The sequence below is a fragment of the Ornithodoros turicata genome, unplaced genomic scaffold (assembly GCF_037126465.1).
Source record: "Ornithodoros turicata isolate Travis unplaced genomic scaffold, ASM3712646v1 ctg00000783.1, whole genome shotgun sequence".
Lineage (NCBI taxonomy): Eukaryota > Metazoa > Arthropoda > Arachnida > Ixodida > Argasidae > Ornithodoros > Ornithodoros turicata.
In genome coordinates, this window is record NW_026999401.1 from 273,397 (window position 1) to 287,905 (window position 14,509).

The following is a 14,509-nucleotide window of genomic DNA, read 5'->3' on the forward strand; positions in this document are numbered from 1 at the left end:
TTGAGATGGATACATTGAGGCAGCTGTGTGGACTGGGCATTACTTAGTGTGTCTTCCAGTTCCATTATTGCGACCTGAATTGCACTCTCGTGAGTTCTCCTTTGCTTCACCTTTACCCATAGTGAGGATAACTCAAATTTTGTGTAAATGCAGGTCGCTGCTCGTCGTCATTCAATTGAAGTCGTTTGCTTCCCAAATTTAACCTGAATACATGGGCCTTCCACCCCAAATGGAAAGAACATAATACGGTTGATGCAATACACTGGTCGCACAACACTGATCAAACTCTCGGATGTTCGACCACGTTTCAATGCGAACGTCCTCTTCCGAAGTGTTTCTGGTGACCCTGATGCACGTTTCAGATCCTCTTGTGGATCGCCCTCTGGTGTCTCTCCAGGTGAACCTTCTGAGTGAACCCCTTGGAACACAGTTTACAGGAGTACGGCCTCTCCCCCGTGTGAACCTTCTCGTGAGCCCTTAGATTAGTCGTGTAAATGCTGGAATAGCTGCAGAAACGGCAGTTGTGTTTCGCTCCGCCGTGCTTGGCTCTGTTGTGATTCCTCAGGTACTCTTCAGCCGTGAACAGAATGTCGCAGGCGGAACACGAGAAGGGCTCCCTCTGGGGCTCATTTCTCGTACCTGCAAAACAAAGCAGACGACACGTCAGTCATCGAGTGCAAGACAAAGCAGACGACGCGTCAGTCATCGAGTGCAAGACAAAGCAGACGACGCGTCAGTCATCGAGTGCAAGACAAAGCAGACGGCACATCAGTTATCGACTGCAAGACAAAGCAGATGGCACGTCAGGTATCGGGCACCTGTTCGATTGTACTGCAAAAACATAATTTAATGACACACGCAGAGAGTTGAAAGACGGGCATGTTGGTACGGGCCCATATTCCAAAAAGGGGAAGGTGCACAACAAAGCAGACGACAAGGAAAAACTCAACATGCGGATTGCGCTTCTCCGTGTCGTCTGCAGTGTTTTGTGCTCTCCCCTTTCGGAATGAAATGATGCGCTCAGCTCAAAGTCAGTGGTTCATCTAGAATCACAAGCAAAGGATGATGTTGCAAAAAGAAAAAGGGGATCATGAATTGGGGGTGCTGCTGAGGGTTATGTGGGGTGTCTTTTTTTCTAAATTTAATACAGATGTTTTAGGAATAAGCTGCGAGGTCAGCAAAAATGCCATTTGTGCAGGCGTTATGTGGCCTGGCAGGCATCCTGTCAGAAAGCGTTTGTAACTACTGGACGACTGATTAGCTAACATTCGCTACTAACTTAACACCAATGTTTTTTGGGACATGCGAGATAGCAGTATTGGAGCCGGCCATCATTCAAATCTATCGTTCTTCGCTTCGTAGGGTGTTCAATAAGGACGATTGATTACAACGATGAGTGGCTCAAATTTTGTGATCTCATATTACCCAGAAAAAAGTCAGTTGTTCAGTTCGTAAAGAAACTTCAGCTAATCAGATGCCCAGAGTTACAAACACTTTCCGACAGGATGCCCTGCCAAGCCGCATAACCCACCTGCCCAAATGGCATCTTTTTCCACTTTTTTTTTTTCATTTTAGTATCTCTTCTAAGCTGTACCAGTTCAGATAAGAAGGTGCAGGTAAGGTGCCGACCATCTCAAAGAACAGAACCAGTGCAGACTAGTTCAGATAAGGTGCAGTTCAGATAAAACCCCTCGGTCTAAGTTCCTGTGTTTGTCAAAGAATTTCATGCCCCCGTATCAGAATATGAGTTGATGCTCCCCAGCTTAATTGTTTTCCCACAATTCCCACATAGTTGGTCTAACTTGGAGTTACAGACTGAGCTTGGGTGAACGCGGAGTGATGCAAGACAAAAACCAAAGAGCTCAGCCGAGCTGTCCCTGCGTCATCACTCACGCTCATCTTCAACAGGCTACACGTGCATATAGTACCTCATGTTTAAAAATTTTACGTTTCTTAAAATCCGCCCGTAAAAGACCGGTTTTATTTAAAGAGCAGCAAAACAGAGTACGACCGGGCCACATTGGATGGCAAAGCAAATTTTAGTGAAAAAAAAAAGAGGAGCTTCCCGCATTGTACATGAACACAAGCTGCAGCGTTTGGCAATCTCCACTGTCTGTAAATTGGTGGGCTGAATCGTCGCTCTGCAAAATTAGCTTTAAATTTTTTTTTCATCCAATTTAACACCAAGACGACGAGGACAAGCCGAGGATAAAAAACAGGTTTAGGTGCACAATGCCCTACTGATGCAGAGTCTCGTGCGCCTGCAGGTCGATTCTTCGCGCAAATGCAAGTCCACACACGAAGCACTCGTAGTTCCTGGGTCGCCTGTGAACTCTAAGCGAATGTTTGTTCAAGACATCCTTTCGCGTGAATTCCTTGCGACACACTTGACACTTGAAGGGCTTCTCTCCCGTATGACTCCTCTCGTGTCTTTTCACGTCACTCCTCTTGTCACTGGAGTAGTTGCAGAAGCAACACAGGTGTTCCCCTCCTCTTGTGAAAGGATGCATCGCGTCCTGGTGTTCCCCTCCGAGGGACAAGGAGAACAATTCCCCGTCCACCTCGACACCTGCAAGACCAAAAACGTAACGCGTCTATCAACCGGTACAGCCGAGATATATTGCCTCCGTTCAATGCAATAAAATTAGTTGCAAGACAAATTTAACGCGATACATATATATATAGTTGCGGTCCGACCTTTTTTTGGGTTCGTCCCGACTCCAATTATATTTAGGGAGTGTTAAATGTCTTTCGGGTTAAATGTCTTTCTCAGATTCGGGGGGGGGGGGGGGGGTAAAAATTGGGCACTATTTTTTAAATCTGTAGTTCGGGGAGAAATTGGGCGATAAGTGTGTCTTCGGGTGTTGTTGCTTCTCCTCTTGTCTATTAAGTCCTTTCCTAATCCCTTTCTTTTTTTTTTTTTTTCGGAATCGTGACCTTCCAGCGGTAATCCCCGAAGACATAAACAGTGTTAACACACATGGGTGTACTGCTGGGAACATAAGTGGCCCATTCTTACACATGTTACACATTGCGACCTTTGTTGGTGTTGAGTGGAAACGTCACTTGAGGATTTCATAGTGACTGGAATTCGGGGAGAAATCGGGTTTAACCCGAATTGGTCGGAAGTCAGTTCGGGGGTGGGGGGGTGGGGAATAACCGGGCAGAATCGGGTTTAACCCGAAAAAGTCAGTCCCTAATTATTATTGCATCATGTACACAGTTTCGTAGCAAACTGCGCACACGTATGACGAAAATATTATCTGAACGACAACAACTTTATTTGAAGATGGTGAACGGGCGGTACTCGACCCCATTGCTGGTGGTGATGTGGGGAATGAAATAACGAGTCCCTTCCCCAGAGCATGGAACCGAACTCAGCCAGAACCGAAAACCGGAATTAACAGTTATTTTCAGCTGGAACTGAACCGTCTTGGAGCTGAACCGGAACCAAACCGATCTAAGAACTCTGGTTGCTTGTTCGGGATACCGGTTCGGTGTGGGTTGGTGTAGTGGTGGTGGGGTGACGTGGGGATTCAAGCAGGATCTACCTGCCTTGATTGGCGGCATGTTGCTCGGGGAAGGAATGAAAGGGGGTCTTGTTGGGGTGTTGGGGGTCTAAAAACAGAAATAAATGCATAAGACATGTAACCAAGAGAACTTGTGTCACTTTTAGTGGCTACCTATAAATTTTCGTAGCATATTAGAACCTAGAACCGGTTTACAGCCTCTGAACCGTTTAATCAAACCGATATATGTGAGCTCCGGAGCTGAACCGGAACCGAAACTCAATTGCCGAACCCGAACCATACCGAAAAGCGTCTCGGTTCAACACCCTGCCTTTCACAATAAGGCTCAAAGTCCTATGGCATCCAAAGAGGTCAAAAGAGCTTTGAGGGCAGAGCGTTAGCGGGCGAATGTTACCTGAGTGCAACAATATAAACTATTTGAAGCACACTTGATATTACATCGTCCCATGTTTGTGACTATAAAGCATAAGGAATGTATATGTGTTTGATCTATATGTGTACATCTAAGTATGGTATGCTTGCTGGACAAAAGGAAAAAATATGACCTGAAAACACCCGATCAATAGTTCCCGATTTCAACCCGAATTTCATATCTCAAAATGGCACCTGATTCCCCCCACCCCACGAATCCTGGAAACACGTTTAACCCAAAAAAGTCAGACCCCATATAATGTCAAAGACTTGCTAAAAAGTGAGCAAGCTGGTGAGTAGAAATACTACTATTGAACCTCTAGAGACTAGGGAACTACAAAAACAGACACACACACAGAGACAAAGTCCCTTTCGAGACTCCGTTCATGTGTATTTGTTGTCGTAGTTCCCTAGTTTCGTAGTCTCAGGGTCTTAGCAACTCTTAGTAACATGAAGCATAATGTGTACATTCAAATAAATTTGTTGTTCATGCACCCTGTAGAGTTCTCCATGACCCATGGGACCCGTGGATGATCCGCACATTTCTCCGGGTGTGGGTACACGCTTTTTTATGTTTTGCACGCCGCGGGTCGGGTGCGGGTGTCAATCTGGACACCGGAACAGGTCAGACACGGATTAGACATTAAATGAAAACACATCCAATCTCGAAACAGAAACACGAAACTGACGCCTGGCGGTGGGCACAGCTGAGGGCGAACTTTTGAAAATAATATGCGGGTGTGTGCCTTCTGATAACACGTGGGTTGAGGATCGAGTGCGGGTAGTACACCTGCGGGTACGGGTTGGATGCGGGTAGAGAAATCTCGACCCGTGCAGGGCTCTACTATCCTGGACGTAAAATTGTGTAAACGTTAATCGTATACACAGGCAGGTCTGCTCTGAGTGACGGCATTACAGTGGGGAGGATCTAGCACACAGAAATGAAGGAAATAAAACATAACTGCACGTCCATGGTACATAAATATACACTCTGTAAGCATACAAATGCAAGATAAGCATACATCAGGCTCACAGATCAATGACTCCAATTGCAGCTATTAGTTATATTAATTGACAAACTGAAGAATACCAGCGAGAGAATGACACACAAAGCAGTAACACATACATGGGAACATACTATGGCAGCTACTGAAGAACGTTACGACACTATCTCGGCACAATGTGGCTAGATATCGGCAATACCGGTCCAACACTGGACCAATAATGAACCGGTATTCCCAATATCGAGCCGGCATTGGGCCAAGATGCTGTGCAGCTTTGGGGATTAACTGTTCATGTGCCTCACAAAGTGCCTGTTGTGTCCACATGTTGCACATGTACGCACATACTTAGTCTTTACAAAACAGATTTACTCCTGCATGGAAAAATCGTAATTTTCTGTGCACATTGTTAAATTAATTATAATTATAAATTAAATTTTGTCCCATGAAGTGCATGCAGCTTAAGCAGCAGTTTATAGCTTAAGTACGAATGTATCTGGTTGCTCACGCGTTAATTTATTTGAGTGTGTGTGTGTTTTTTTTTCAATACTCACTCCTTCTACAAAAGTACAATTCAGTAGAGGTAAAAATTATGATAATGATAATGATGATGATAATGAAGACAATACCAATAACTTCACAGAACTTCACTGCACAGCATGCTAGGCAGTGAAATTCTGTTTTTGGATTGTAGGCAGTGGACTGAAAAAGAAAAAAAAGTGTGCTGCGATGTAAGACCGGTAAATCCACTGCTCCTACTGTAAGCAAGGAAAAAAGAAGGAATGTAATGAATTATATACAGACTACACTTCCATCTGAACACTTTTTCACATTGTTCACAGAGTGTGTTGCATTGCACTTTCACATGCTGAGAACAGGTTAAGCTGCCAGAGCGCATTTGACGCAGCCCGTCTACATTCTGGCGGGTACGTTGCCAGTTGAAGGGTACTCGGATGTACCCTCCTAACATCTCCTTTGTTGCCTGTAAGATGAAGAGCACCATTCTGACAACAAGAACTGTTGTTTTGTACTAGTTTCTGGCACTGTGGTTCATGTTTTGTTCACACATTGTAATGCACACCGTAAAATAGGTACCAAAGACATTGGGACCAAAAGAGATTTAAGGAAACGTTCTGACTTGTACCCTTCATGCCCACAGGAAGTTCAGAGAGTGTGTTCATGGAACTCATCTCCCATAGACAACACACTGTTAAAAGTGAATTTGCACAACGGTCTGATAATCAAGTGTTGGTATTGCAAGTGGGGATCGAGGGTAAACATGTGCACCTCAACTCAAAAATGTAAAACAAAACCTCTGATTACTACTTGCATGTCTCATGTCAGGAAACCGCATGCCTCAAGAGTTCTCTGCATTGTAAAGGTCATTAGATCTGCTAGCTATAAGTTTTTCACCCTTAAAACGGCAATGCTGACTTCTGCACCCCACAAGTAGTTCACCCTACAAGACGAGAAGTGCCAGCAACAGTGGCTCTCATGAACTACTTGTTCACTTTGCCGCCTAGGCTGTCTGAGGCTCCACGCATGGTGTTTAGTCCCCAGGTGGAGCTTGCCTCATCTTGCTTACCTATCTCTGTCCCCTGTTGGGACCACAAGGTGTATTGAACTGGTTGGCTGCTTTAACCTAATCGCTCGACACTGTAACAATCTTTTTGTGTCCACCTCAAGCACGCTTAAGAAATGGGGCCCCGTGTTTTTGGGTTTCATAGTTTTTTGAAAATCGGGGGGGTGAAAATGGGGTGTTATTTTAGGTCCATAAAAAAGGGTGAAATTGGTAATGGCAGAGGGAAGGGCAGGTTTTTTTTGGGTGGATAATAAAGGAAAGGAGTGTGTCTCACATTTTACGTGAACAAATGTTTTTTTTTACACTTTTACTTTACAGTTTTACACTTACATTTTTACACATTTACATGATGTGGAACACAAGTGTCAGCTAGTGCAGGTATTGGTGGCTGAACTTGCAGGTTACGGAGTTAGTGTTTGGGTTTTACCCTAGGTGACGATGGGGGTATTGGGGGGTAAAAGCGGAATTTACCATGTTTTACCCCAAAACACAGGGTCCTATTAATTAATAATCCACTATGCCCGGCATCGGCCGACAGTCTACTTGGCCAATTTGTTGATCCGAAAACTTCTCAGATATTGAATAAACGCATTTTAAAGAGAAGCGACGTATTCCGCAGTTGCAGAGGCTCCAAAAGTGCGACCTCGCTCCCTCACAGCAGGAGTGAGAGGGCGGCAGTGAGAGGTGAAAGGCACCGTCGAGATGCCCACACCACCGCGGCATCTCGTTTCTCAATCCCGTGCTCCGATTGGTGGTGCGGGGAATGACGTTTTTGCCTCTTTCCAGAGATGGAATTCCTGCATACTCTCAGCATCCTGCACCTGCTCTTGTCATGCAATTCATGGAATAATCTTCAAATTGTGCCACTACTGCAGGCGGGATTTTCCGTTACTGTGGTCGGAGGGCCAACGAGGAACAAAATGAAGCGACGGTTTTAAAAATCGACTGGAATGAATGCGACCGTTCCTTTGAAGGAGAACCTTATTATTTTGCACCCCCTTAATTTTTGCAAAATTTGCAAACTGACATTTTTGCAAATTTAAGGGGCACCTGAAATTTTCTGACAACTGGGAGTATTCTTACGGGAATACTGGCAGTGTTACAACTTATTAGTTGTAATACTCCCAACTGACTGGGAGTATTAGCGCGGCAAGGTACGAAGGGGCCGTTGTCGTCCTCATCCTTCATTTCCTGTCACTGTTCTTGTCTTATTCTCTGGCGCTTCGACATGCTTCCAACATATGGAGGGTCAACGATCCGCATTCTCAACGGATGGGGTACAATCCGCGATCTGGAGTGTTCAGAGGCATTCGCGAATATTAGTGGTCGTGAATAAATTGACCGTGCCCAATTCGCGAAATTTTTGGGGGGGGGGGGGTGCAAAATAATAGGGTTGTACAATACCTCTCAAAACTGGGAATTAATTTTAAGTTATTTCAGCATCACACGGAGATACAAATATATATTCGTACACGATATATATATTATTATTATTATATATATACAACAAAAACACAAAATATTTTGCTGGAATACAATGTGAGCCTCTGCAATGTCATAAATGAGGCAGGATTCCAAGGACACAAGAACAGGACCAGATCGGATCCTTAGGTACATCTTCAAATCTTCTATGATTACATGCAGTTTCTTTTCTTCCACCACCGCTGCAGGCAACCAGTTGTATCCGACTCATTTTTTGTCTACAGACGTTCTTCGAGGGCAGAGTGGACAAATAAACCCCAAAGCACAACATTTACATTTAATGTGCATCTCTCACATGAGTTACAGTGACCGTGTGCCACTTTCATTAAAAAAAAGAACAGTTCTTCGCACCATCGCAGGTGCAACGTCACTAATGCCTTTCAAAGTCAGTGTGCTCTCTTCTAGCGGTGCGGTCTCTCGCGACATTCTAAACCCTGTTCATCTTGGGCATTCGGGCTGTCTGCGGAATCCGTGAGTGCTCCTCGTAATTCTAAACAGTGTTCATCTTGGGCATTCGGGCTGCCTGCGGAATCCGTGAGTGCTCCTCGTAGTTCTATACAGTGTTCATCTTGGGCATTCGGGCTGCCTGCGGAATCCGTGAGTGCTCCTCGTAATTCTAAACAGTGCTCATCTTGGACCATTTCCGACAACGCGTATGCGCATGCCTAGCCCTTGAGTCCGCCATCTTTGAGCGGAAAACATAGCCATGGACCCACGTGCGGGCGACTGTCATGTTCATTGTGGGGAGATTATCGGTTTCAAGGTTACGCGGACATTTGAGGTCTGGTAATGAGTACAATACGCTCTGTGGAACGCAATACTGTCTGTGGAATCCGTGAATGCTCCTCGTAATTCTAAACCGTGTTCATCTTGGGCATTCGGGCTGTCTGCGGAATCCGTGAATGCTCCTCGTAATTCTAAACAGTGTCCATCTTTGCATTCGGGCTGTCTGCGGAATCCATCAATGCTCCTCACCATTCTAAACCGTGTTCATCTTGGGCATTCGGGCTGTATGCGGAATCCGTGAGTGCTCCTCGTAATTCTAAATCGTGTTCATCTTGGGCATTCGGGCTGTCTGCGGAATCCGTGAATGCTCCTCGTAATTCTAAACCGTGTTCATCTTGGGCATTCGGGCTGTACGCGGAATTCGTAAATGCTCCTCGTAATTCTAAACCGTGTTCATCTTGGGCATTCGGGCTGTCTGCGGAATCCGTGAGTGCTCCTCGTAATTCTAAACCAGGTATCATCTTGGCCATTCGGGCTGTCTGTAGAATCCATCAATGCTCCTCGCCATTCTAAACCGTGTTCATCTTGGGCATTCTGTCTGCGGAATCCGTGAGTGCTCCTCGTAATTCTAAACCAGGTATCATCTTGGCCATTCGGGCTGTCTGTAGAATCCATCAATGCTCCTCGCCATTCTAAACCGTGTTCATCTTGGGCATTCGGGCTGTCTGCGGAATCCGTGAATGCTCCTTGTAATTCTAAACCGTGTTCATCTTGGGCATTCGCGCCGTATGCGGAATTCGTGAATGCTCCTCGTTACTCTAAACCGTGTTCATCTTGGGCATTCGGGCTGTCTGCAGAATCCATGAATGTTCCTCACATGTCCTTCCATGTGAGCCTTCTGTTTGAAACCCTTGGAACAGAACTGGCAAACATACGGCTTTTCTCCGGTGTGGGTTCTCTCGTGCCTATGGACGTCGGTCGTATTTCTGCTGCTGTACGCGCAGAATCGACAGTGATGGATTCCTCCCTTGTGGAAGTGCCTCGCCTTCTTGTGACCCCTGAGGTAGTCCTCGGACATGAAGACCATGTTGCACACAGCGGAGGGGATGCCTGGGAGACAAATGAAATCAATTACCGCAATTTTCAGTGCATAACATGCGTGTTATGCATGACCAAAGTTTGAAAACTACGCTGTGTGTGTTATATATCAATACAGTTCCGCATAGGACCGCCAGTGACCCTGCATAACAAGCAGGGTTATGATGGGTCAAAATTCCGTTGAAATCAAAGGGTGCGTGCTATACAGTGAACCCTCGTTATTATGACCATGGTCGTTCCCGAAAATCTTGGTCATAATCCGGAATTGTCATATTAACGGGGGGATTTCTAGAGGTTTCACAGTATTGTTCCCGAAGAGTATGGTCGTAAAGCGCGTATGTCAGATTATCGGGGGTCATATTAACGAGGGTTCACTGTACACAGAAAATTACGGTATTCCGTTATGAGCTTGGGCTAAAAGGCCGAAAATACACGAATGAAAATCTTCTGGTTCGTAAAGCTTAAAGGTGCAGTAAGGCAGCAGAGTTGTGATAGCGGAAAATTTGTCTCTTCGTCAGCCAGAGCTATGAGCACCCTTACGTCCCAGTTGATGAAAACTGATAATTATGGGCAACACTGTCAAAGCCGCCTCAAACAGCGCGATCCTCATCAACTATGGCAGCAAAACTACATTGTGTGCGCATAACATTGTGTCTGAAATGAAGTGTGTCGGCTACGTAGCCGTCAGGAGCAGCAAGCCAGCCGGGAACTTAGATCACTGTTGGTCGACAAGCTGGGTAGTCTTTTCCCAGGAACCGTCACCCTGAGCCTTATTACCGCAATCTTTCTAGCAAATTGGGGATATTTAAGAGTTCCTTGTCGCATGTATACCTTCTTTTTGCTGGATTTACAAGCAAGAACCTGTTAAATTACGGCACCAACATAACCTGTCAGCCCTCCTGCCTTACGGTACCTTTAATGATCATTCTGATGATTACTAAACTGTTTCTGAATTTGGAAGTACCTGATTACAACAAAGTAAACTACATGAAAACACTGTGTAATACCAACGTATTTAAGAATCCTTTTTCCCACATGCTATTTCTTATAGGAATTCTCTCTCACAGAGTGTGATTGGATGTGACTCACTGTCAGATTCCCTCAACAGATGTCAGTAGTTCATGTAGGTAGCTTTAAACTGAAACTCACTTTGACAAAGTTACAATGTCACATCCATCAACTGTCCGTCATGCCAGTAGCTCTGGCAAGTGTGTACAGGGCCATGTGTTTTAGGCACATTTTTTTTTATTTTGCGGACCTACATTAAAATAATCTGCGTAATAATAATATGAGTGGTATGATATTGAGATATAACGATATCGATGTGCTTTCTACATTGTTTTCGTGCTACATCACTTTTGTTGTGTGTGCGTATACCAGTTAATTCACGTACTCCCAGTCCCCTATGTAATGTCCCATGACAATTTGGGCATGTTGAATAAAAAGATAAACAAACAAGCATGGTAGAAACAGTTTCCACAGTCAATGTGCATTAGTATCACTTCACATAAGACAATGAGCACCAAAAGCAGAGCTTGTCCCAATCACAGCACAACAAAAGCTTATCAGGACATGGTTCCCACTGAATTTTGGAACAAAGACTCAAAGGCCTTTCAAGGACTCTCAAGAATCGGCCGTCCTTGTGATCTGCATGTGCTGTATAAGCCCGCAGTTTCTGAACAGGGCTTCGACATTGCACAAAAATTGTTCACATGAGAGAAAACATGGAGACTGCACAACAGTGATTTGTTCATAAAACGTGATTGATGACCCCGGCACTTTAAACATCACGGGGCAGAAACAATGGCTGATGAATACAACAATGGGCACTGTTCATTTCTTGCACTTCTGGTTTCCGCTGCGCGAGCAAAGAAAAGGTGCAAGATCGAGGGTTTTTGAGGTCTGTGGAAAATTCCGAGGCTTTTCCGTGCGTTTAAAGTGGCATTTGCAAATTCGAGGCTATTAGAGGCACAAGCAAGCTGTTGTACATTACAGAATGCTCTGTGCAAAACCATACAGAGGGCAAACAGAGCTGGATGACACAAGACTGAAACGACAGAAACCCCGTGGGTGGCAACTGTTGACACTGCAGTAATTTAATTAGGGAGTGACTTTTTCGGGTTACTTGCCTTTCTCAGCTTCGGGGGGTAAAAATCTGGCGCTATTTTTAAATCTGTAATTCGGGCGATAATTGTGCCTTCGGGTGTTATTGTTTCTCCTCTTGTCTATTAAGCCCCTTCCTAATCTCTATTTTTTGTTGTTGTTTATTTTATTTTTTATTATTACTTTTTTTTTCTTTTTTTTTTCGGGATCGTGACCTTCCAGTGATAATCCCCGAAGGCGTAGACAGTGTTGACACACATGGGTGTACTCAGGTGTGGATGTGGGAAGGGGGGGGGTCTAGACTTGAACATAGGGTTCAATGGACAATCACACCAGATTTCATAGTGACTGGAATTCGAAGAGAAAACAGGTTTAACCCGAATTGGTTGGAGGGCAGTTCGGGGGGGGGGGGGGGGGGGAATAACCGGGCGGAATCGGGTTTAACCCGAAAAAGTCACTCCCTAAGTATAACTGAATCCCTGTATGCAATAAGGGGATAAGTCGAAAAATCCCGAACCGAGAAAACGGCCCTGGTCTGATGGTCCGTCTCATTGACACACGTGAATTTCCCGTTTCTTGCCCTCCTGTGGTAGACCAATGAATTGCAATATGGCCCTAGACTTTCTTTGGCAAGTACATAGTTGTAAGTAGATGTCATTGCAGCAAAAATAGTAAAGAGGAGATAAGTCGACTTATCCCCTTATTGCATACAGAGGTTCGATTTCTCCAGTGGAGTAAACCTGTTATAACTGACACAGTATTCTGTGAAACTGTTCGGTTAAACGCTGGTACAAACACTTGGCACTTAGAGACACTTCTCACCATATTATGGATAAAACCTAACCTCAACCTAATACATCTTCCAAAGTGCAGCTGAACTTCCAAGGGGTGTTTTCCTTTCTCTTTTTGTGTTCAGTTTCGACCCATTCAAAAATGACACACTTTACTTTGGAAAAACTCACTTTTCGAACACCACCAATTTGAAACCTGTTTCAGGCAGATACACGAAAACTACGTAGACGCAATTTTTTTTTTTTTTTCAATTAATCGCACAGTTGTACGCCCACGGGTTCTCCACTTTCTGTGTCCGGTTCGGTGTCCGGTGTGTATCGATTCCCTCTGAATACATGATTCTTTGAGGAGGCCAATGGGAGGTCGGCCCTGCATTATAGTGACACTTGAGGAAGTAGCTGTCTTCGATTAGGTCGCACTTTTGTGAACTAGTGCAAAGGGTGCAAGTTTCCGCATTCCATTCAGCGGAGGTGCAGCCCTTGCACTGCAATCGACCGTTCGACTGGGAAAAGTGTCGCAGGAGTGCTTGTACCTGTTGCACACGTGTTTTATCATCGATCCGGAGCAAACTGACAATCAATTTCGTTGAGATGGGCCTGTTTTTCCTCCTTGAGCCATTTTTTTTTTACAATAATTGCTCAGAAAATTGGGATGCGGTGCAGACGTCTGTGAGAAACTACATGAGGCTTACATTTCTCTATTTAATTGAGCTCGGTGTACTTTGCATCAGAGCACTTTGTTGTGCACTTCGTTTACACTATCCCCATGCACTTTTTTTTCAAATTTTTTTCTCAATTTGCCAAGTATACTATTTTTAGTATGATAGTCTTACTTTTAACTAGTCACAATTTTACCATGGCTGTGGTGCACTATAGCCTGAGCTGCTTATGCACCATTAAAATTGAATCAACTTCATCATCATTTTTTCACAAATCAAAGGCAGCTACTTAAGAAGACAACTGAGGCTACCTTCATGCTTAAATCACCACAATGACGATATGGATGAATTCGGTCCCTTTTGTATAGCTGTTAAAGGGACACTGCAGTAAAAAAAATTCTCACACACAATCAAACATGTCGTTACTTTGACTCCGATACAAAAGGAACAGGGTTCATCCGTAGTATCGTTTGCGATTTCTGAGCGAAAGAAACCACAGTGTACGCTTTCCCGCTCTTTCTCGAGAAGCCCGACCGTGGGAAGAGGACTCTGGTCTCCTCGAACGAGCTTCCGCGATGATTGGACGAATAGTTTGCGGAGGACAATGAGAGAGTGCTCCGCGACTGTTGGGCCTCATGAGGCATAAAGGGAAGGTTTATATTATGGTTTCTGCCGGTCATAAATAACGAACGGCACAACACAAGGCTGCCGTTCGTTTCGTGCTGCGGTTGAGGTGATGGCAGCTTTCCTTCTCCGCGGAGGAATTCCCTCGACCTCAGCACCCCTGTAAAATACAGTGCTGGACAAAACTCTCCGGAACAGGCCCTGGCGCATTCTTTCCTTAGAGTGACATGCTAGCAGCAAGTGGTACCATACGGACCTGCATACAGGTGCCTGGCATATATCTGTGTGTCCGTAAGGTCCCCTTCGCTTCTAGTGCATAACTCTGAGGGAGGAATGCACCAAAGCATGCTCTGCAATCTTCTATCCAGCACTGTATCAGCACCTGTTATTCCACAAGAAGAAATCTTTGCACCATAATGTCCAGTTAAGGTAAACCAGTTCAATTAGAACTTCTCCGCTGAAGTTCAGACCCTGTGTTTGCCAGAGAATGACATTTCCTGCC